The sequence below is a fragment of the Sciurus vulgaris genome (genome assembly GCF_902686455.1).
Source record: "Sciurus vulgaris genome assembly, chromosome: 1".
Taxonomy (NCBI): Eukaryota; Metazoa; Chordata; class Mammalia; order Rodentia; family Sciuridae; genus Sciurus; species Sciurus vulgaris.
Genome location: NC_136461.1, coordinates 142907598 through 142930089, shown reverse-complemented (window position 1 = coordinate 142930089; position 22492 = coordinate 142907598). Strand labels below are relative to the sequence as shown.

At 35.2% G+C, this 22492-nt stretch overlaps 1 protein-coding gene across 1 annotated transcript in view; it reads right to left on the bottom strand.

Moving 5' to 3' along the window:
- DNAJC5B (DnaJ heat shock protein family (Hsp40) member C5 beta) overlaps positions 1-22492 on the bottom strand; it is a 220354-nt gene that overhangs the window by 187707 nt on the left and 10155 nt on the right. The gene's annotated exons all lie outside the window — the stretch shown is intronic.

The window sequence follows — 22492 nt, the reverse complement described above, 5'->3', positions numbered from 1 at the left end:
ATTTCCATGTGAATAGGTATAAAACAGAATTTTGCAAGTAAGCTTAAGTAATTTTAAAAATCTGAAATCATAGCAGGCAATTAGCTAAAAATAAAACCAAAACTTTTTATCCATCTCTAGATAAAAATTACGACTTTATGATCCTTGGAACACTAAGAGAGAAACATCATAGAACTTCAACTATACATAATACTTTCTTTTCCGAGGCTGTTTAAATCTTCTGGCAGACAATGTCTCCCGTTCCTTTTAGTTCGCCTTTGTGAATGTGACTCTCCAGACAAGGTTCTCACATTCATTGTCCCAGTGATGTCACATCTTCCATGGCAACACTTAGCCACTCTTTTGTAAATAGGCTCAAGCAATTCTTGGTTGCCTTTCATTTTTTAAGAAAACTACTTTATGGGTTCTTAAAATTTCAGATATTGTATCTGTTGATTTTCACACAAAATTAAATGCACTATTGAGTGAAATATTTAAAAAAATTTTTTTCTTTTTCAAAGGTGGGGATCAAACCCAGAGCCTCACACATGCTAAGCAAGCACTCTACCACTGAGCTGCATCACTAGACCAGGGAGTGATATTTTAACGTACGAACACAAAATGAAATTGAGATGAGACTTATAAGGTCAGATAGCAGGCTAGAGATTTTGGAAATCAGTGCCAAGATTATGTAATGTGCTCTTTCTTCCAGTCCTTCACATTGCATGAACATGGTCCACCTGCAGAGGTAAACAGCACCAGTGACTTTGGAAAGAAACAGCTTTCAAATAATGACATTATTTTAAGAAAGAGGATCTGAAACTACAACCATGTAAAAATATATTTACCTATTGACAGAACTAGGAAGTAATGTGCAAAATGAAAAGAACCAGAGTGCTTCTGGGGTGAGAGAGTGATTCAGTGTTTCAGAAAAGTTTTTAATCTTCTCCTTCTCCCTGCATCTCAGTAATAAGGATTTGAAAATGGGTATATCATCTGGTTGGAAAAGGAGAGGCAAGTGGTCTGATTGCTGGTAGAGATGCTTCCTGACTGTGACTTCTCAGTAGGTCACTCTTCTTGGGAAGCCCACAGATAGTGGCTAAATCCTCAAAGGAATGTTTAAACCTGGGAATTCCTACAGCTCACTCAGAGGGAAGTAGTAATAGAAATAATTTTATACTTAATAGCTCCCAAGACAAAGGGTTAGAAACTAAACAGCTGAGTTGTCTTTCCCAAATGGCTCTAGAGAGTTCTTTTACTTGGTAGCTCTAAAAGAGACTGAGTCTGTTACTAGGTACAGTCACCTCCAACAGAGGACACGTGGGCCTTAATGCCTAGTTCTACAGAACCATCTATAAACTCACAGACTTTGCAAACCTTTGGTAAAATAATAAGTGATGAATTACATTATTTTTAAAGGCTAGAAAAGGGAGCAGCATGAAGAAGCAAATATGGTATTGTACCACCTTACTAAATTATGTGTCTAGTTCTAAACTTAAGAAAACAACAGTGCTGTTTCATCTAAATAATTGTATTAATCAAGAGTAAAAACTTGGGGCAAGGAATGATAATCTGAGTTAAAACATACTTCATGAATTATAGAAATTTGACAGACCTAAATAGTCAAAACTGCATTTATGGTTTGCCTCCCAAGACTCGCCTGCTTCTGGAAAACTCATGATGATTTTATCTCCTGTTAAGGTGATGTACTTAAGGCAGCAATACCTTTGAATGTCCTTACTTTCTTTCTCATATACTTTCTGTCTTGTCTTTCTCTTTCTGTCCTCTGGTTTTCTTTCCCTTTTCTTGTCCTTCCTATTTATTTGTTATTTATCTGCCTCTTTATCTGCCTATGATCATTTCTCCAAATTAATCACTTTTTTGAAGAACCAGAAAGAAAAATGGGTCCTTGCTATGGCTATGTCAGTGTTCCAGGTCTATGACAGGGAGAAACTATAATTACAGCTGAGGTTTCTCAGATCTGCTGTCACCTTGTATTGACTCTGGTGGAGACTAGATCTCCCGAGGGAGGATGCTAGGGCAGGATTCCTTCACAAAACCACATAGAAAGTCCAATGCATAAAATAACTTGAGTTCCATGTGAGAAAAGTATCACATAAATAAAAGACAGGAATTTCTTTTAGCATCTTTGATAGTCAGTATTCCAGTTTTAACCATCTACTTCCTTTCTCTTTTATTTCAGTTAAGTTATAAAATGAAATGGCTAAAGAAATAAAAAATGATTTATGCAACCTTCAAACACTGTGTCTCATTTTTCTATACTCTAATTTTTGTGTTAAAGAGATAAACTAGTTCAACAAAGGGTAAGAGATTTTTGAGATTGGTAAACTGAAAGTTTGGAAGAAATCTTAGGGGAGGAATTATAGGAAAAGTCCTCAGAAAAGAAAAAAAATAAGAAAAAAATTAGGTGAGAAAATAAATGATTCATGGGGCAAGAAAAAGGAAAGTACCTGAAAAAAAGAAATAAGGAGATGATGACAAAGAAATTGAGGGCAGATTTCCATTGGGAAAGTCCTAGGAAAAAGTTATTTGTGACATGATCCTCAAAAAGTAATATCTTAGTCAACAGATTCTCTTAGAGTTATTGTGTTGTAACATGAACTATTCTTTCAAAGAAAGAAAATTCGCTTTTCCTTGGGATAACAACTTAAGGCTGGTTAATAAAAGGAATAATGTTAATAGCTTTTTATTTTCCACTAAAAATATTAATTTCATGACCAAAGTGTTTCAAAAACAAAAAGCTCAAATAATTCAAATACCATTGCTAATGGTTAACTTTTTTAAAAAAGGGGAGACTTTTGCCAGATATATCTTAAATGGACAGAATGTAAAAGAAGTCAGGAAAGTAAAACTTACAAAATAAAAACAAGGTGTGTTTTAGAAGTAGAGAACAGAAAACAGTAAGACTTTCCAAAACCAAACCAAAACAAAACCTTCTTTGAAAAGAACTGAAATCCAGTAAAGCACAGATTTGGAAAATGAGCAAATGAAATGAATTCTTAAGAACAGAGAGGAGATACTCTTAGAATTTTGTTGTGTCATTTCTAGAAAGTTCCATTTTGAATGACAGTATCTAAAGTATATTATTCTTTATTGATTTACTAGAATTAAAGGTTAAAGGTGATCTGATGAAAACACATTAGCACATCTTAATGACTATCATCAGCAATACTGCAATTCTTTTCTGAAGCAGAAAGGGAACCAGTTAGATTTGTAAAGTAGGCTTTTGGGGTTTCTTATGGTCATAATTGGATTCTGAAATGTCAAAATATGGTATCCAAACATGTGCTGCTTAGAAAGCATAGCTTGGAAAGACAGTCAGTATTCTGAGTTTTGTTTTTTTTTTTTTTTTTTTTTTTTTTTTTTTATGTCCAATTTAAATAATGTTGGAGAAAATCCTGTGTGGTTTTAGCAAATTTCTCAACCTCTGAGGCTTGTTTTCTCAACTATAAAACATGAATTAAAATACCTATCTCATCGGGTAGTTGTTTAAAACAAATGAAATAATGTTTGTGAAGCACTTAAGAAAGTGCCTAGCACATAGAAATGGCTTCACTGAATAGCAACAACAGTGTGTGAATAACCAGATCTAACCTACCCCTGCCTCGTGGAACTGTTCCCTGAGAATAGCTTTTGGACAGATGCCTACTCTACATCAGGGAGAGAATCCTGGAGAGCAGAGCCAGGGTGTTGCTGTGACCATGGAAGATCTGACTAGAGTAGAACAGTAGAAGCAGCAGTACTTATGTAGGAGCAAGAATAAGGTGGAAAAGAAAAATCATAATGAATATTTTCAGAATTCATAACTGTATTTTTACTAAAGGTTTCAGGCAATTTTTAAAGCTGGAAGGAAACTGGAAAGAGATAATTTATGTAATCTCATTTCGTACATGAAGAAAATGAGGGCTGATGAAATACTTCTAAAAATCATGCAGTTAGTGACAGCAATGGGTCTCAACGGCTGACTTCTACTCCAGTGCTTGTTTATTTCCATGACTTGACACCCTGTGTAACCTAACTTACACGAGTCTTCATGAGAGAGGTTTAGAAATGTGCAAAGGAATGTTTGCTATATGAAAGGCACAGGAGGGGAAGCAGAAGACTGGGAGGTAGGAAGAGTTCATGTAAACCTAGTTCATTTCTTTTCTTCTGCTGTGCGTGTGTGTGTGTGTGTGTGTGTGTGTGTGTGTGTGTTATGTTGCTAGAGATGGAACCTAGGGTCTTTCACATACTTGACAAATACTACCACTTAACATCACCCCCAGTTTGAGTTCATTTTTTTAGTGCTCTCTTATGTTAATGGAAAGTCAAGAGCATAGTAAAAATATTTCAAAGGAGGGATCATAGTAATAGCAGACTTACAAGAGATGTGCACTTGACATGTACAATGGACTTAAGGAATAACATTATAATGATCTTAGTGCAAATGATGGGCATAAAATATGTAAACTTCAGAAAGAATCTAATACCTCCAAACACTTGAAGATAACCACCGAAAACACCTCCAAAACATTAAGCAATAGAAATTTTTTACAATTTTAGAACCACAAATGTAAGCAGCTTTATAGAAGAACTAATCTTCAATTCTTTTTGTTTGCTTGAAATTAACTTCTAATATTTGTCATTATACAAAAGGAACATCATGTGATTACACACTAATGTGTTTACACACTATTTAATATTATTTTTCCTTTAAGCTTTTTTCATATGTTGATTTTCATGAGTCAGCCCAATAATGTACACTTGTTAATTTTAATGATTAGTCCATCATATTGTTAGAGTACAATTAATGTATTTACCTTGTCCCTTTTTTCCTGCTTTCTACCATGGTTTAGAATTTTGTGTAAATGTCCTCCACGCCAAGGCCACCTTTGGAGTTATTTCCTTGAACTCTATTCTGCAATGCAGAATTACTAGGTCAAAACAATATGAGTAACAATAGGTATTATTGTGTTCTTTCTATGTACATTTGGCTCTCCAGATATTATCACTGTTATCCTAAAGACAGTCCTGTAAGGTATTTATTATTTTTATCCTATGTTACCTATAAGCAGATTGACACTAAGAGAAGATGAACAATTTACCTGTAGTGATGGAGAAAGGAAGTGCTAAAGCTAGATTTAAAACCTAGTTCCACATGACTCCAAAGACCATGATCATTACAAAATATTGGTAGTTCTTAAACATTGCAAACTCAGGACTCCTTTACAAATTTAAAAATTACTGAAGGGGGAAGAAACTAGAGAATGAAAATGAAAAGTCAAACTAAGAGATCATATTTAATACTGGAAATGAACAAATGGAATTTGAAATTGAAACACAATACCATTTATATTAGCACAAAAGCAATGAACTAGAAATTTGACAAAATCGGTACAAGGTTTATATTGAGGAAAATTGCAAAACTCTGATGAGATACAGGAAGACCCAGATAAATGGAGAGATACTCCCCATATACATGAATAGGAAGACTCAATATTGTCAAGTCATCAGTTCCTCCCAACTTGATCTATAGCCTTAATGTAATCCCATTCAAAACAAATTTATTTTGTAGAAATCAACAACTGATTCCAAGTTGGTATCAAAAGGCAAAAAACACAAAATAGCCAATATGGTGCCGAAGCACAAAACTGAAGAACTGACACTACTTGACTTCAAGATCTACTATAAAGCTAAAGTGATTAGGAAAGTGTGGTATTGGTAAAAGAATTTGACAGATCAATGGAACAGAATAAAGAACCCAGAAATAGATTCATACAATTATTGTCAACTGATTCTTTGACAAAAGAGCAAAGGTAATACAATGGGGAAAAAAAACAGTCTTTTCAACAAATGTCCTAGAACTAGACATTTACATGCAAAACAAGTGAATCTAGATGCAGACCTTAAACCCTTCACAAAAATTAACTCAAAACAGATCATAGACCTAATGTAAATGTAAAATTATAAAACTCCTAGAAGATAACAAAAGGGAAAATCTAAGTGACCTTGTGTTTGGCAATGACTTTTTAGATACAATGCCAAAAGCATGATTCATGAAGGAAAAAATACGTAAGCTGGACTTCATTAAAATTGAAACTGCTCTGTCAAAGATAATGGTTAAGAGAATGAAAAGGGAAAATCACAGACTAGAAGAAAATCTTTACAAAACACATATCTGATAATAGATTGGCATCCAAAAAATATAAAGAACTCCTAAAACTTAACCCAATATGAAAAGAAATTCCACATCATATGTTAGGGAATCATAAATTCAAACAATGATATATCACTATACTCCTATTAGAACATATATTCCAAAACACTGACACCACCAAATACTGGTGAAGATGTAAAGCAACAGGAACTCTCATTTATTGCAGGAAGAAGTGCAAAACACTACATTCACTGTGGTAGACAATTTGGCAGTGTCCTACAAAACTAAATATACTTTACCTTGCAATCCAGTGATGATGCTTTTTGGTATTTACCCAAATGCATTGAAAACTTATGTCGACACAAATACCTGCCCATGAATTTTACAGCAGCTTCGTTCATAACTGCCCAAACTTGCAAGCAACCAAGATATTTTTCAATTAGTGAATAAGAAGTTCAGTGGGAGGGAGAAAAGAATGAATAGGTGGAGCCCAGGAGAATTTTAGGGTAGTATAACTACTCTGTATAATTCTTTCATGGTGACCACATGTCATTATATATTTATCAAAACACATAAAATGGACATGACAAAGAGTGAAATGAGTTTGCTTAATAATATTGTATAAATATTGGTTCATCAATTGTAACAAGCGTACTTTGATAATACAACATGTTAACACACATGTATTATATATACATATATATATGAAATACTGTGTGTGTACACATGTGTACATGCATGTGCACATAGGGAATGGTAAAGAGACTTACAGTTATTTTGTACCTTTTCCTCAATTTTTATGTACATATAAAATTACTCAAAAAATAAGATCTTTTAGTTTTTTAAAAAGAAAATGTTATAGTCAATAACAAATAATTACTGTGAAACTTAAAGAGTACTTGTTATATCTAGCAATACTTACCGTATTAGAAATTTTTTTTGAAAATAAGTATTAAAAGTTTATTAAACAGTAACACAAATAGCATTTTTGTGAAATAGAACTATATTTTCCAAAATTTAAAAATAGTAAAGAATTGCACTGTTTCCAAATCTCATTATCATCTGGCTTCACAGAAGACAGCTAGATTCTCATATCTGTTTCTGTGTTCAGACTGTTCCATTATGTTGTTTCACTGAAGTTATATAAAGAAAATCTAACTTCATATATGTATGCATTTGGGAAAAGGGTAGTATTTTAACAGCCTTTGCATATAGTTGTGGATATTTTTCTTTGCTATGACACCCAAATTCAACAAGTGGAAGTTTCTTAAAGGCTAGTGCAATGTGATATCTAAACTCTTTTCATACTCTGTTCCACTAAAATCCACTGGGTTTGAACACTGAATGGATATTTTCACTATGGCATGTTTTTACAAATCAGGCATTAGTTGTTTGGGAAATATTTATTAATTTTACTATGCAGATTTTCCAAATGCTGGCCCATTTTATTATACAATAAAAAATTACATCCATCAGTATCACTACTGACTCAATAAAAAACTTAAGTATTAAGAACATGATGGTGGATCACATTTTTCAAAATTCTAATATTGGAAATTTGGATTTGTCATGAATAACAAATATTATAAGGTATTTACCTTGAAGTGACAGGCTTGATTATTTCATTTTATAGAAAATGTCTGTCAAATATCCAAGTCCTAACAACCATAGTTTGTCTGCCAGTCATTCTTTCAAGTAAAATGGAGTTTCACAAAAACGCAGCTGCTTCAGTTCCCAGCATAAACAATGGTGCAAGTGTTTTCCTTGAGACAAACACAAGGACTTTATACACATTTCCCATTTCATCACACAGTGTATTAAGAAGTGAACTCAAGAGTTGACATGGAGTAACATTAATAATTTTTACTCTCAAAGACACGGAAAAGCTAAAACTGGCATTTTTGAAATGTGTGCACAAAGTAGTGAAGAACACAATGACTAGAACAGTGGGCTCTTGCTGTGGTTCCAGTAGTTTTACCAAACATTTCCTTCATGCTGTCATTGTCAATGTAAAAACAGTGAGAAAAACAAATGTCTCTGTAGTCTTATGAAAATGGTTTTGATCATGTAGATCCCCTGCCCTGAAAGGGAGATCATGAACCACACTTTGAGAACATCGCAATCACATATTAATAATGATAGCATAGATCTAATATCGGCCATTTATATGCTCGATTCAGACGTACCTGTAATTCCATAACGTGTGTTACTGCTCATTATTAATTTGTTCAATAAATGTTTTGTGTGTGCTGAGTAGTGGATGAGCACAGGAAATGGATGCTTCTCATGAGGAGCACAGAAGTCCCTGAGAAGATAGAATTTTTAAGAGGACATTAGAAACTTGATAAATCTGAAATTTTTAAGATGTGTGGTGTATTCTTAAACTAAAAAAAACTTTAAAACAAGGTGGATACAATGAAGTAATTATAAAGGAAAGCTATCAACAAGGAGAAGTGGGAAATTAAATGAAATGATATATTTATGATGTTTATGAATTATAAGCACTTTTAAATGAAGAAATAGACTGATGTTTTTATTGTTGGCTATTCTGTGCACTAAATGGAAATCTGACAGAGAAAAATTACAATGAAGAGTTGCTTAGACTCTGGAACTGAGCAGATAATAGAGATTTATGGTTAATTGGGGATTAAAGACATCTTTTTCAAGAACAGAATTTGAATATTTTGTTAGTTTTAAATGCTTTTACAATTATATTAAAACTATAAAACAAATAATCTGATTAAAAACTAAATGAGATAATATACATTGCTATAATTTGAATCTTGAACGTCCCCAAAGGGCCAAATGTTAAAGGTGTGGTCTACGAGATGGCACTCTTGAAAGGTAGTAGAACCTTTAAGAGGCAGATTTTTAGGTCATTGGGGGAGGTATTAAAGGGGATTGTGGGATCCTGGTGTCTTTCTCTTCCCTCTTTTACTTCCTGGCTATGAGGTAAGCAGTTTTGTTTTGCCATTTACTCTTGTCTTTCCATAAGCCCAAAGCAATGGGGCCAACTGAATAGGAACTGGAAACTTTAAAACTGTGAGCCCAAATGAACCTTTTTTCTTTATAAGTTGATGATCTTGGGTATTTTGTTATAGTAACAGAATGCAAACTAACACAAAATTTTGTTCTAAAAAATTGGGCTGTTAATTATAGCTTTACCTAAGATAATGTGGAGGAGCCTTTGGAATTGGTTTATTAGTGATGTTAGAGGAGCAGCCTGGAGAAAGTCTAGAACTCTGTCAATAGATCTTAAAAGGGTAATACTGGTGAGGGCTCAGCAGATCAGAATATTAACAGGAGGATTCTATTGAGAATTGCTTTAGAGTTCTCTTATGTTATAGTCTGGCAAAGAACTTGTCTACCTTTTGTCCATTCCCTGAGGCTTTGTATGAGACCAAGTTTAAAGGTAATGGACACATTCACTTGGTGGAGGAAATTTCAAAGTAGCAAAATATTCAAGCAGTGACAGGGTATCTGGCATGGGTATAATTGAATGCTTTTGCTGAATAATCAGGAGCAAAAAAGAGCAGAGCAGAAAAATTTGAAAAATTTTCAGCTTGTCCAGAAATAGAATGTGTATAAAGATGTGGACAAGGAAGATGCAGTTGCTAGTGCCAATTTAAAAAGCCAAATGCTTTGCTTGGATACAATAGGAAAGATGCCCTGATGACGTCACAGAAATTGGCAAGGTTGTAGCTGTCATAGATTCAGAGACAAAGAAATACAAATTTGTTTAAAAAATGGAAGACTTTCCAGGGCAAAAACATTTCAGAAGAAAACCTCTGGGTGCCCTGCCCATGTAGAACTACCTAGGAAATCATTTTCCCAGGATTTGTTTCCTCCTGTTCTGCTGGCAAAGTACTCAGGAATTGTTGCAGCCATGGTTTAAGTGGGTCCAGGTACTGCTTACTCTGGAGGGAAATCTTTGTATCTCCATGAGTCTGGTTTTTTAGGCATGCAGAATGTAAGTCTTATGGAGTTATGATACTTCCACTAATATTGCAAAGAAAAGCTTGGCGGTCAGGCAGTGTATGGCAGGGCTAAAATTCCTACAAAGAGCTTTCAGTGAGGCAATGCACAGGGAAGCTACAGAAGTGAAGTTAAAGTTGCAATGGGGACCCCAAGAAGGTAGAAGTCCCAGCAACATCCAACACCTGCTGAGGGAAGCTGCAGACAGCATGAAAATTCTTCCCAAGAGAAAGGCTAGGTGGCTGCAACCAAGCAAATCCATAGGGGTGATTTTTTCCAGTCCTTGGCAGCCCATTTCCACCACAGTGCATCTGGATGCTATACATGAGGATTGGGATTGAATGTATACATTTTGGGTTTTGGTCTTTCTTTTGATCCATCCTTATTATTTAACTTTTGGAATAAGAATATTTACCTTGTACTTGCCCACCATTGTATTTCAGAAGTATGTAACTCATTTGATTTGATAGTTACAGGACCTCTCAGTTGAATTGTCCTTGAGTCTTAGATGAAAAATCAGACTTAGACTTTGAGAAATTCAGAAGAGTTAAGAATTTGGGTACTTTTAGTGATGGAGTGGATGCATTTTGCATTGTGCAGATGAATAAGACCTTTGGGGGTCAGGAGTGGAATGCAGTAGGTTGGGTTTAAAGACCTGGTCCCCTCAGCGCTGTTGGGAGGTGGTGAAAACTTTGATAAGTGGAGTTTCATCACATAGGAACATGCCCTTGAAGACTGGATGATCCTACTCTCTCTTCTTACCTTTTTTGTTTCTTGATCATAAGGTGGAACAGTTTTGCTCTGTCATGAGTTCCTGCCATCATGTACTGCCTGACCACAGACTCAGTGCAATGGGGCCAAACAATCATGAACTGGAACCCTCAAAACTGTGAGCCTGAACAACTTTTTCTCTTTATAAGTTGATTATCTCAGGTATTTGTCATAGTAACAGAAAATGGCCTACATGTAAAAACACTATGGCTTCTTTGTTTCAAAAAGGCATCATTCTCTTATTAGTTATCAAACATTTATAGATGACATCAGAAATTTTAATATCTGAGCAATTTAAAGTGTCATGGAGTTGTTTACACTAGAAACTTTAAAATAAGACAGATAGCAAAATACTTTTCTAGGGACTTTGGGGGTACAATTTATGAGTCAGATGTAAATTCTGACTTCATGGGATTTAGAGTTTTTCAGAATAGTCAAGACATGGATACTGCAGGGTAGTAAATTTTTGTTCTTTATTTTAGGCCACTCAATATATGAATTCTCTGGTAAATACAGGTATTCTCCCATTATATGAGTCTTTGGGGGAGGCAGAGTCTAGGCACCTACTATGAAAGTTGAGGAAGTCAGAACCCTGACATTCTGACTATAGGCACATAGTCTAGGATTAGCCAAAGTCTTGTGCCCACCAAGACTTTTTGAACCTTGAGCAAGTGATGAAGTATGAAGAATTGTGAGAAGAGATTGCATTGGCTTCCAGAGTCAATGGAAGTACTGGGATATGACCTTAATAAGAGTGGTGTCATTTTTACCCAATGCTTCTGTCCTGTTGACAGTCTGCCCTGCCTAATTTTCAGCCTTCCATAACCTGTGAGTCTCAATCATGTATATGTGTATATGAAGAAATATAGTACCATGTACAAATGCCTTCAGAGGGATACAGCTGGCCTTATAGAACTTCATAAGACTGAGTTTCCATGTAAGGAGATCAGGGAAAGCTTCACTGAGATACAGCAATTATATTGGGTCACATGACATGGGGTTTGTACTTGGGGAGACTAGGGGCTGGGTGTAAAGGAGAGAATTTCAATTTAGAGGAAATGGCATGAGTAATGACAAGGAGACAAAAGGGCAAGGCACTTGTGAGACTAGAAAGTCTAAGATATTAGAGTGGGGGCTTGAGTATATAAGTAACTTCAAAGACAAGTCAGGTAACTTGTTTCAAACCTAGAGCCTTCTGCCTTTCTCACTGGTGTTTTTTTATTGGTAAGTTTTTCTCATGTGGTGTGTGAACATTTTGTTCTTATTTCTTTGGGAGATTTCATCACTGCTACATTTATTACAGGTCTGAAACAGTGTTTGGGATTCCACTTAAACATGATGAAGTGGAGGGAGGGTCATTTGAGGATTCTTTGGCAGATGCAAATCTCCACAGATTATGAAAAATATTTCTTCTAGTTATCTCTTTTATGTGACTAAAATTTGCCTAAAGTAAACTCAAATTGTTTCTTGTAGCTTGTTCCAGAGGGATTTTTTTTTAAGATATTGACTGTTTGGTGTTTTTTAAAAAACAAATCACTGCTAATACAGAATTCTTTTCACTTAAAACTCAAATATTTTTATTAATATTTTTGTGTTTTATGGCTCTTCTGTTCCTTTGTCATCTGCATCCTTCTTGCATACCACAGTTCTGCTTGTGCTGATGACTTGCAATCTGTATGGTGCATCTTAATTGCCAGCAGATACAAGGCAATTATAACATTTTAGCTGCCGGGATCACTCGTTATTGCTTGAACCAAGGAAACATCTACAAGAGCTGGGTTTTCAAGGCATAATTGTTGCCAACAAAATGCGTAGGAAGTATTGATAACATTCAAGTCACCTGCCAGAGACCAAATCCAAACTAAGAATCAACATAAGAAAATCGTAAGTGTACAAACTTCAACTTAGTAAACAACTTCATCTTTCTTGATCAACTTAGAATATTTGAAATGCAAAAGAAAGTAAGTGTCATAGATTTTTCTGAAAAACTTTTCTCAAAGATGTCTGGGGGACAAACAGTAGAGGAAAAATGGATACTTTGATGAGATAAATCACAAACCTCTGGTACCTGTAGGGAAGAGAAGCTATTGTCATGTTCTGAAAATAGAGTCATTGTGAGCATTAAGGGGCTGTACCTTCCACAAGTTGTGGTGCTGGCCTCCATAAGAGTTTTGAAAGGGTGAACTCTCAGAGCATATTACCTACCTTGTCTCTATCCTTGATACATCTCCTGGGGGGAGATGGAGATTTTGTTGTGGTTAAAAAAAAAAAAAAAAAAAAAGTCTAACATAAAATTTAGCATTTTGACCATTTATAAGTATGTATTCAGTGTCATTAAGTACAATCAATCACATTGGGGTGCAATCATCAACCACTATTTCCAGAATTTTTTCATCATTCCAAACTGAAACTTATTCCCATTAAATGATGACATCCCATTTCTTCCCCACCTATGTTTTGAATGTATTCTGTCCCTGCCAAAACTTATGTCAAAATTTTAATGGTCAAGTAATGGTATTGAGAGGTGGTAGGGCCTATAAGAGGTTATTAGATCTTTTAGGAGGGATTAATGCTTTTTTCTTACAAGTGAGTTCTTGCTCTCATAGGACTGGACTAGCTAACTCAAGAGCAGGTTTTCATAAAGCAAGGTCCCCTCTCATCCCATTTCCTCTCTCACACATGTGCACCTCCTCTTTATATACATGCTTGCTTCTCCTTTCCCATCTCTGCCATGTTTTGACACAGCATGAGATCCCCACCAGGAGCTGAGCAGATGCTGGTGCCTTGCTCTTGGACCAGAACTCTGAGCTAAATAAACCTCTTTTCTTTGTAAACTTTCCAGCTTTAGGTATTTTGTTATCGGAACAGAAAATGAACTAAACACACTTTCCCCAGCACCCAGTAAATTCTATTCTCCTTTCTGATTCTAAGGATTCGACAATTCTATATATCTTATGTCAGTAGAATCATACCATATTTGTCCTTTGGTTTCTGGCTTATTTCACCTAGCATAATTGTCCCAACTGGTTCTCAGATGGTGTAAACTTTCTTTCCTTTTGAGACTGATAATATTCTTACTGTATATATATGCTACATTTCATTATCCCTTCATTTCTTGATGGACCTCTTGGCAGTTTCTACCTTTTGATTATTGTGCATAATGCTGTTATGAATATTGGTAATACAAACATCTGTTTGAATTTCTGCTTTCAGATTTTTTGGGAATATATCCAGAGTGGAATTACTGGATCATATGTTTGAGAAAATGCCAAACTGTCTTCATACCAAACTGAACCATTTCACATTTTCACTAGCAGTGTTCAAGGTTTCTGATGTCTCCATACACTCACGAACATCTGTTATTTTCTGTTGTGTGTGTGTATAGATAGATAAAGATATATGTAATCACCATCCTAATGAGCATAAAGTGAGACCTCACTGTGGTTTTGGTTTGAATTGCCCTAATGGCAAATGCTGTTCAACATCCTTTCATATGTCCATTGATCACATGAATATCTTCTTTGGAGAAATGTCTATTCAGGTCTTTTCCTATTTTTGAACTATCTGTCCTGGGAAAATGTTTTAAAGTTTTGACTTTGGACACTTAATAATTCCATTTTCTAAAGTCAATGGTCACTACTATTAGTCATATTAACTTATGCCCAAGTGAAAAAAAATTCACTTTAAACTTAACTGAACTTTGAATACTGATACCTTCAACTCAAAAAATTGTGAACTTTACTAATTCTTGGACAATGCTGAGATTCCTGAAAACTGTAAGTAGTTGTTTTTGTTGTATTTAAAAGATCAATTGGATTCTGCTAATAATATCACTTACTTTGCTTTATCTTGTACAATTTTTATATTGTTATTTATAAAATAAATTATGAGCTTTTTTCAAGAGTAATTTCACATTTATCTCTCAACTTTAGAGTTATTTTTCTTGGTTCTTGTTAGTTACACATGACAGTAAAATCAATTTTGATATAATTATACAAGCATGAAATATGTCTTATTCTAATTAAGATCCCATTCTTGTGGAATTCACTGTGATGTATTCATATATGTACATAGGAAAATTATGTCAGATTCATTCCACTGTCTTTCCTTTTTCTATCCCTCCTCCCTTCTCTAAATTCCCCATTGTCTAATCTACTGAACATCTATTCCTAGCCCTCCATCCCTTATCATGGGTTAGTTTCCACACATCAGCAAAAACATTTGACCTTGTTTTTCGGGATTGGCTTATTTCACTTAGCATCATAGTCTCAACTTTAGAGTTATTTTAAGTTTTTGTTTTTCAGCTGAGAATAAGTTCAGATGGGTAGTAGCTGGTTTATTCAGAAACTTCTATGGTTTTGTAATCTAAAGAAGTTCAGGGGATGTAGACAAACCCCTTGATTGTTATGATTTTAACTTAAAAAGTGGATGACATTTGTAAGCATATATCATTGTCTGTAAATTTTTGTTTTATAAATTTGCATAGTACCGTCCCCAGAGATCTTTGAAGGCATCAACCACAATCTGTCTTTCAGGCTACTTATAAGCTATTAAACTGATTTCCTTATTTCTACTTTTAATCTGAAAGCCATTTTCTATACAGCAACCAGAAAGATCTTTAAAACATATAAATCAGATATGCTGATTAAACAAAAGAAAATAAAACAAAAATTTCCAATGGCTTTTCATCACACTTAAGAATAAAGTTCAAATCCTTAACCAGGCTGACCAGGGCCTTCATTGGTTTGATTGTCTACTTTTGCAGCTTTTGAATCACTAGGCTCTCTCTTCATTGGACTTATTCATGCACCTGGCATCTGTACTGGTTTCCTTTATCAGGAAAGTTCTCTTCAGGCATGGTGATACACACATGTAATCCCAGCTATTGTGGGAGAGTAAGGCAGGATTCCAAGTTCAAGCCAGCCTGGGCAACTTAGCAAGACCTTGTCTCAAAATAAAATAAAAAGGGCTGGGGGTGTATTTAGCATGTGTGAGGACCTGAGTTCCATCTCCCAGTACTGAAAAAAAAGTTCTCTCCCACTCACTTCCTCATTTCAGGTCTCTGCTCAAATGTCATCTTGTCAAAGAAGGCTTCCCTGACATCTGTATTCTAACATACTTCCCTGTTTTATTTTTCTTTTTAGCACGTGTTATGGTTTGGATAAGTGTTCCTCAAAGGCCCTGTATTGAAGGTTTGGTCCCCAGTCATAGTGTTCAGGGAAGATGGTGGAACATTTAGGAGGTGGAGCCTAGTTGAAGGAAATGTGCTCTGAAAGGAGAATTTTGAAATCCTACACCACCCTTTTCCTCTCTTTCACTTCTAGACCAAAGAAGCTTCCTTGGCCACATGCTCCCACCATGATGTGCCTGGTGCTTTCCCACCAGCTTTTGGCCAACCAGCCATGGTTGAAACCTCCAAAATGATACTAGCTTCTGTTATGTTGTTATGTTATGCATTTATTTAGTTCCACCTCTCTCCATTAGAATTTTAACTTCATTAGGGCACTAGGGACCTTTCTTAGTCTTATTTTATCCCTGGTGCCTGGTAAAATGTCTAACAGAACAGTTACTCAGCAAATATTTGGTGAAGAAACAAAAGAATAGAAAATACTGGAATTGAAAAAAATTTTTTTAAATACTTCCTCCCCTCCCCTTGGTATTATAATTTTGAGTAAAACCTTGTATATTAGGTTTCCAGGACTTATGAAACTAAAGACCACAAAATGGGTGGCCTAAAACAATAGAAATTTATTCTCTTGCCGTTCTGGAGTCAGAAGTCCAAAATAGAGGTTTCAAAAGGGTTGGTTCTTTGCTCTGACAGAGAATCTGTTCCAACTCTCTCTCTTAGCTTCTGGCTATGGCTGACAACACTTGATGTTACTTGGCTTGTAGATGCATAAATACAATTTCTACTTCCATCTCCACATGGTATTCTCCCTCTCAATGCCACCACATCTCTATCTTCTTCTAAGGACATCAGTCATAATGTATTGGTATTGAGGTCCATACTAATTCCATACCACTTTATCTAACTAAATTTATGAACAACGCTATTTCCAAATAAGGTCTCATTCTGAGGTACTAAGGGTTAGAATTCAACATATATATTTTTGGGAAGAGAAGGGGGACAGACACAATTCAATCCATAACAGTCTATAACCAACTGCCTTAAGATCTTAATATTTCATTATTTGAAATATGTTAAGCAGATCTGAAATCAAAGTTGTAAGAAATGAAAATAACACAAATGCTTTCTTTAAATGTTACTATTTTTCATAAAAAAGATAGTTACCATGTTCAGATATATTTGTTAGTGAGAAAAAAAATTTTAGTAATAGATTTTCATGTGCATTGTAAAAGGTTTTGTAGTTCTAAATAAGGTTCATTCCGTTTAACATTTTATATTGTTATGCACAGGAAATGAAGGAAAGGGTCCTTTGGTCTTCATTGTTCTTGTTCAGAGATAGCAGGAGAGAATAGTGTTTTAAAACAGAAAGTAACATAAGACAAGCATCATTTCAATATTTATAGCCATAAACTAAAATTTGTGATTCCACATTTGCCAGTCCTCCCACATTCCCTTAATTGGACAGATGGGTTTTATACTATGCCCTAAAACACACCAAACTTGACTCGTTGTTATTGTTTTGATGTTATAACTTTTTAACCTCAAGTGTAGAAATGAATTTAGAAGAATGACCATCCTTGAAACATTTGCTTTGACTCAGAGAATTGGAGTAAACATGACTGCATTAGTTTTCCTAGGGCTGCTAGGACAATTGGCTATAAACTCGGGTATCTTGAAACAATGGTACTTTTCCTCTTACAGTTCTGGAGGCTAGAATCCAAAACTGAAGTGTCAACATGGTCATGCTCTCTTTGAATGCTTTAAAAGAGAATCTATTTCATGCCCTTTTCCCAGATTTGTGGTGGTTTTCTGGCAGTCGTTGGTATTTCTTGGCTTGTACAGTAACATACAGTCTGTCTCTGTCTTCATATGGTCTTCTTCCATTCTAATGTGTGCCTTTTAAATCTTCCTCTTCTTGTAAGGATGCCAGTTCTTGAATGTAGAGACTACTGTGGATCCCAGGTAACCTTATATTGACTATAATCTGCAAAAATCCTGTTTCTACATTAGGTCATAGGTACTAGAAGCAGGACTTCAACATATCTTTGGAGAGAATCATGCAACACACAATGATTGTTTTCATTCTTTGGATGAAGTAATAATACATACATGCAGCTTTTAAAATATCAACAGTTCTGTGTTGGAATCAACTCAGTAGCTTCCTGTCCCATTCTGCTACTCTACCTTTTTTTGCTCTGGCTAAGGCAAGAATGTCCACTGCTTTAGTTTTTTTTCCTTAAAAGTAAATAGCTCTGCTTTATTAAATTAGATCTCAATTTTTATATTATCGTTAATAGTCTACTGTAGAAGATAAAAATATGTAGCTAATAACACCCAATAAACACCCACACTTTTCATCCTCTTATTTCTCCTTAAAATGAAGTTACGCTGTAACACTATTTTTGTTAATCAATATTCAGTGATTATTTTATTGTGAAAAGTAACTTTTATAGAATGACCATGTGATATATGATTACTGCATTTCTTTATAACTTTTTTTCTAAGTGTATGTAATCAAATTTTGGACTTACTTTTCTATATAGGAATAATAAATTTTATTCTCAAATTCTCTGCCAGAACCTTCTCTGCCAGAGCCTTCTTTCACTGTTGGTGCCACCTCAGGTCATCGTCTTGGTTTCATTTCTACTCGAGAGATCATCATCCGCCTACTGCTAAGATGTGGCCGGCCTGCTATCTAGTCTCTCTGTAGCTCTGAACCAGGAACTGTAAGATCTGTGGGGACTCCCTTTCCTTTGTCCCACCTGGAAGTTTCTGTTTGTCAACCTTTGATTCTAACATATTCCTTTCTATCTTCCCATCATCTTTCTACAGTAACACCTATAATAACTTCTGAGAAAAGGTACCAATGGGAAGCTAAATACTTGAGTTTCTTCAAATGGTCTGAAAAGTCATCTCTCCTCTGCTTTCTCAACTTGATAGTGTGGCCGAGGTTACAGGAGTTCTTAACTGGGGCAAGCCATAGTACCTATCAGACGTTTCAAAGCTTTCATCTCATTGTCTCCTCTAGCTACCTAGTTTGCTATGTTGAGGATGCTTTGCCATTCTGATCTTCGATCTTCTGTTTGTGGTCTGTTTTTTATTTCTAAAATCTTCCTGGGAGATTTTTTTGTCCTCTTAGTCTGAAGCTGCACAATTATCACCATGGTGTAGATCTTTCCCTGTCCATTATTTTAGGCCACAAACTTTGGCTGTCTCCATCTTAAAATGTGTGCTCTTCAGTCTTGTTAAATTTTCTTGAATTGTTTCCTTCCAGGATTTTCTTGATCTCTCTTTCTGAAACCATTCCCTACTTGAATGCTGAACCTGTTGGATTGGGGTTCTAATTTTAATGCCAGTTTATATTATTTGTATGCTTTAATTTTCATTTCACTTTTGGGATGATGATTCCATTTTCTAACCCATTATTAAATGTTTGTTATTATAAATTTAAAAGAACTATTTTGCTTTTAAAGAAAGTATCATCCCATTTTATATTCTTAAATTTTTCACCTAAGATACTGTTTTTTGTTTGTTTGAAAGTTTTCTATATTGTTTATTCATTTCTTCCCCCCCATTTTTTAATTAGTTCATATTTGTGATACATTAGGATCATTTTGACATAATTATAAATGCATGTATTATAATTTGCTCTAATTCAATTCCATGATACTTCCTGTTGCTGTCCCCTCCTTCCCCCTCCTTTTCCTCTACTCTATTGATCTTCCTTTCTGCTATTTATGTACAGGTTTTATTTTTTTAATTAGTGTCTTGTGGATACACATAATGATGAGAATCACTGTAGTATATTCATTATGCACATAAGAAGTTAGATCAGATTACTTCAACTTTGTTTATCCTGTCCCTCCTTTCTCCACCTCAATACCTTTCTCTACTCCACTAATCTTCATCTATTTTTATGGAATTCCTCACCCATTTTTTCTATTTTTTTCCTTTTCAGACTAGCTTCCACGTAAACAGAAGAAAACATTTGAACCTTTGACTTTCTGGATCTTGCTTATTTCACTAGCATGATAGTCTACAGTTCCATCCATTTACTAAAAAATGACATAATTTTCATTCTTCTTTATGGCTGAGTAATACTTATTGTGTGTAATATATATATATATATATATATATATATATATATATATATATACTATATATACACCATATTTTCTTAATCCATTATCTGTTGGAGGGCAGCTAGGTTGTTTCCATAGCTTGGCTATTGTGAATTGTGGTGCTATAAAGACTCATGTGGCTGTATACTATAGTATGCTGATTTTAGATCTTTTGATATATACTGAGGAGTAGGATAGCTGGGTCATATGTTGGTTCCATTCCTAGTTTTTGAGAATCTCCATACTGCTTTCCAGAGTGGTTGTATAAGCGTATAACCTTGACAAACACTTATTATTATTGTATTCTTGCTAATTGTCATTCTGATTGGAGTCAGATGAAATCTCAAAATGCCTTTGATTTTTCATTTTCCTAATTTCTAGAGATACTGAATATTTTTCACATATTTTTTGGTCATTTGTATTTCTTTTTTGAAGAAGTGTCTATCTAGTTCCTTTGCCCACTTCTTTGGGGATTTTTTGGTGTTAAGTTTTTTGAGTTCTTTATATATTCTGGACATAATGCCTTACTCTGAGGAGCAGGTGGCAATGATTTTTTTCCCATTCTGTAGGCTCTCACTTCATACTTTTGTTTCCTTTGCTGTGCAGAAGAGTTTTAATTGATGCCATCCCACTTATTGATTTTTGGTTTACTTTCTTGAACTTTACGGTCCTATTAAGGAAGTTGGTTCCTGTGCCAACATGTCAAAGTGTTGGGTACGTTTTCTTCTAGCAGTTGCAGAGTTTCTGGTCTAATTCTTAGATCTTTGATCCACTTTAAGTTGACTTTTGGGCAGGGTGAGATAGGGGCCCAGTTTTATTCTGTATATATCAATATCCAGTTTTCCCAGTACCATTTGTCAAATAGGCTATCTTTTCTCCTATGTCTATTTTTGGCACCTTTGTCTAGCATCAGTGTTTTAGTCAGCTTTTCCACTGCTGTGACTGAAAGACCTGATGAACAATTTTAGAGGAGAAAAAGTTTATTTGGGGACTCATGGTTTTAGAGATCTCAGTCCATAGACAGCTGGTTCCATACCCTGGGGCTCAAAGTGAGGCAGGACATCATGGCAGAAGAGTGTGATAGAGGAAAGAAACTGGGGACATGCTGCCAGGAAGCAGAGAGAGTGAGTTCTGCTCAACAAGCACAAAATATAAACCCCAAAAGCACATCCCCAATGACCTACGTCCTCTAGCCATACCCTACCTGCCAACAGTAACTAACCACTTAGTCAATTCCTATCAGGAGGATTAAATCAATGATTGGGTTAAGGCTTTTGTGACCCAACCATTTCACCTCTAAACCTTCTTGCATTGTCTCACACATGAGCTTTTGGGGGACACCTACCATCTAAACCATAACAATCAGATAACTATATTTATGTGGATTTGTCTCTGTGTTTTCTGTTCTATTCCATGGGTCTTCACGTCTGTTTTGGTGCCAGTACCATGTTGGTTTTGTTACTCTAGTGATGTAGTATAATTTAATGTCTGCTATTTTGATGCTTCTAGTTTAGGACTTTTTGCTCTCTCTGTTCATTTCTATCATTTCTTATGTTATGAATTTGTTTTTCAAATTCTTTCATATGTAATCTATGTTATTTACAAGCTCCATGTGCCAGGATAGAGTTTACTTTAGAATTATGTGTGGTCCCACTCATTTGGATGGAAGACTACCAACTGAAAAATTTCTGTCTTGCAAAGGTACACTTTTCTGAAAGAACCTTCCAGCTCTTGCCTGAAGGATATAAACTTGGCTGTCAGAAAGAATGCTGACTCTTACCACCTCTTTTCATATGATGCTCTAACTTCACCCTCAGCTATTCTTGGAGAACCCAAGTCCTGAGTCTGGTGAATTCAGTCAATCTTCAGCTCATATGAAGAAGAGCAAGTTACCTGTCTATTTGGGGTCAGGGAGGAGATCTGTGTGTGCTAATAGCTTCAACTGATATTTGTATTTTTTAAGCCCACTTGTATCCCTGCTCTTCCAAGACTGGTGGGGCCTCTATTTCTGAGATTTTTCTGGGTCTCTGTAGCAAGTCTTGGTTAAATGTAGCCTTCTCCACTTTTAAGCTTCGATTTTAGCTTTCTGTTTCATTAACACACATATTATTTATCTATTCACCTTCATTTCCAAAAAATGAATTTCTTATTAGGAATTTCCCAAATAACAAAGGAAGGAATTTTTTTTTCCCTTCTCTTTATCCTTCAGGGTTTGTTTTATTTTCACCTTTCAGTGTCAGCTAATAGAGTTTGGACAGGAAACAGAGATTAGTACATGCATACAACCTGCTGTTTGGGGCCAGAAGTCCTTGGATTGATTATTCACTAACGTACCTTCATGGAAGTGCTTGTTGATTAGTG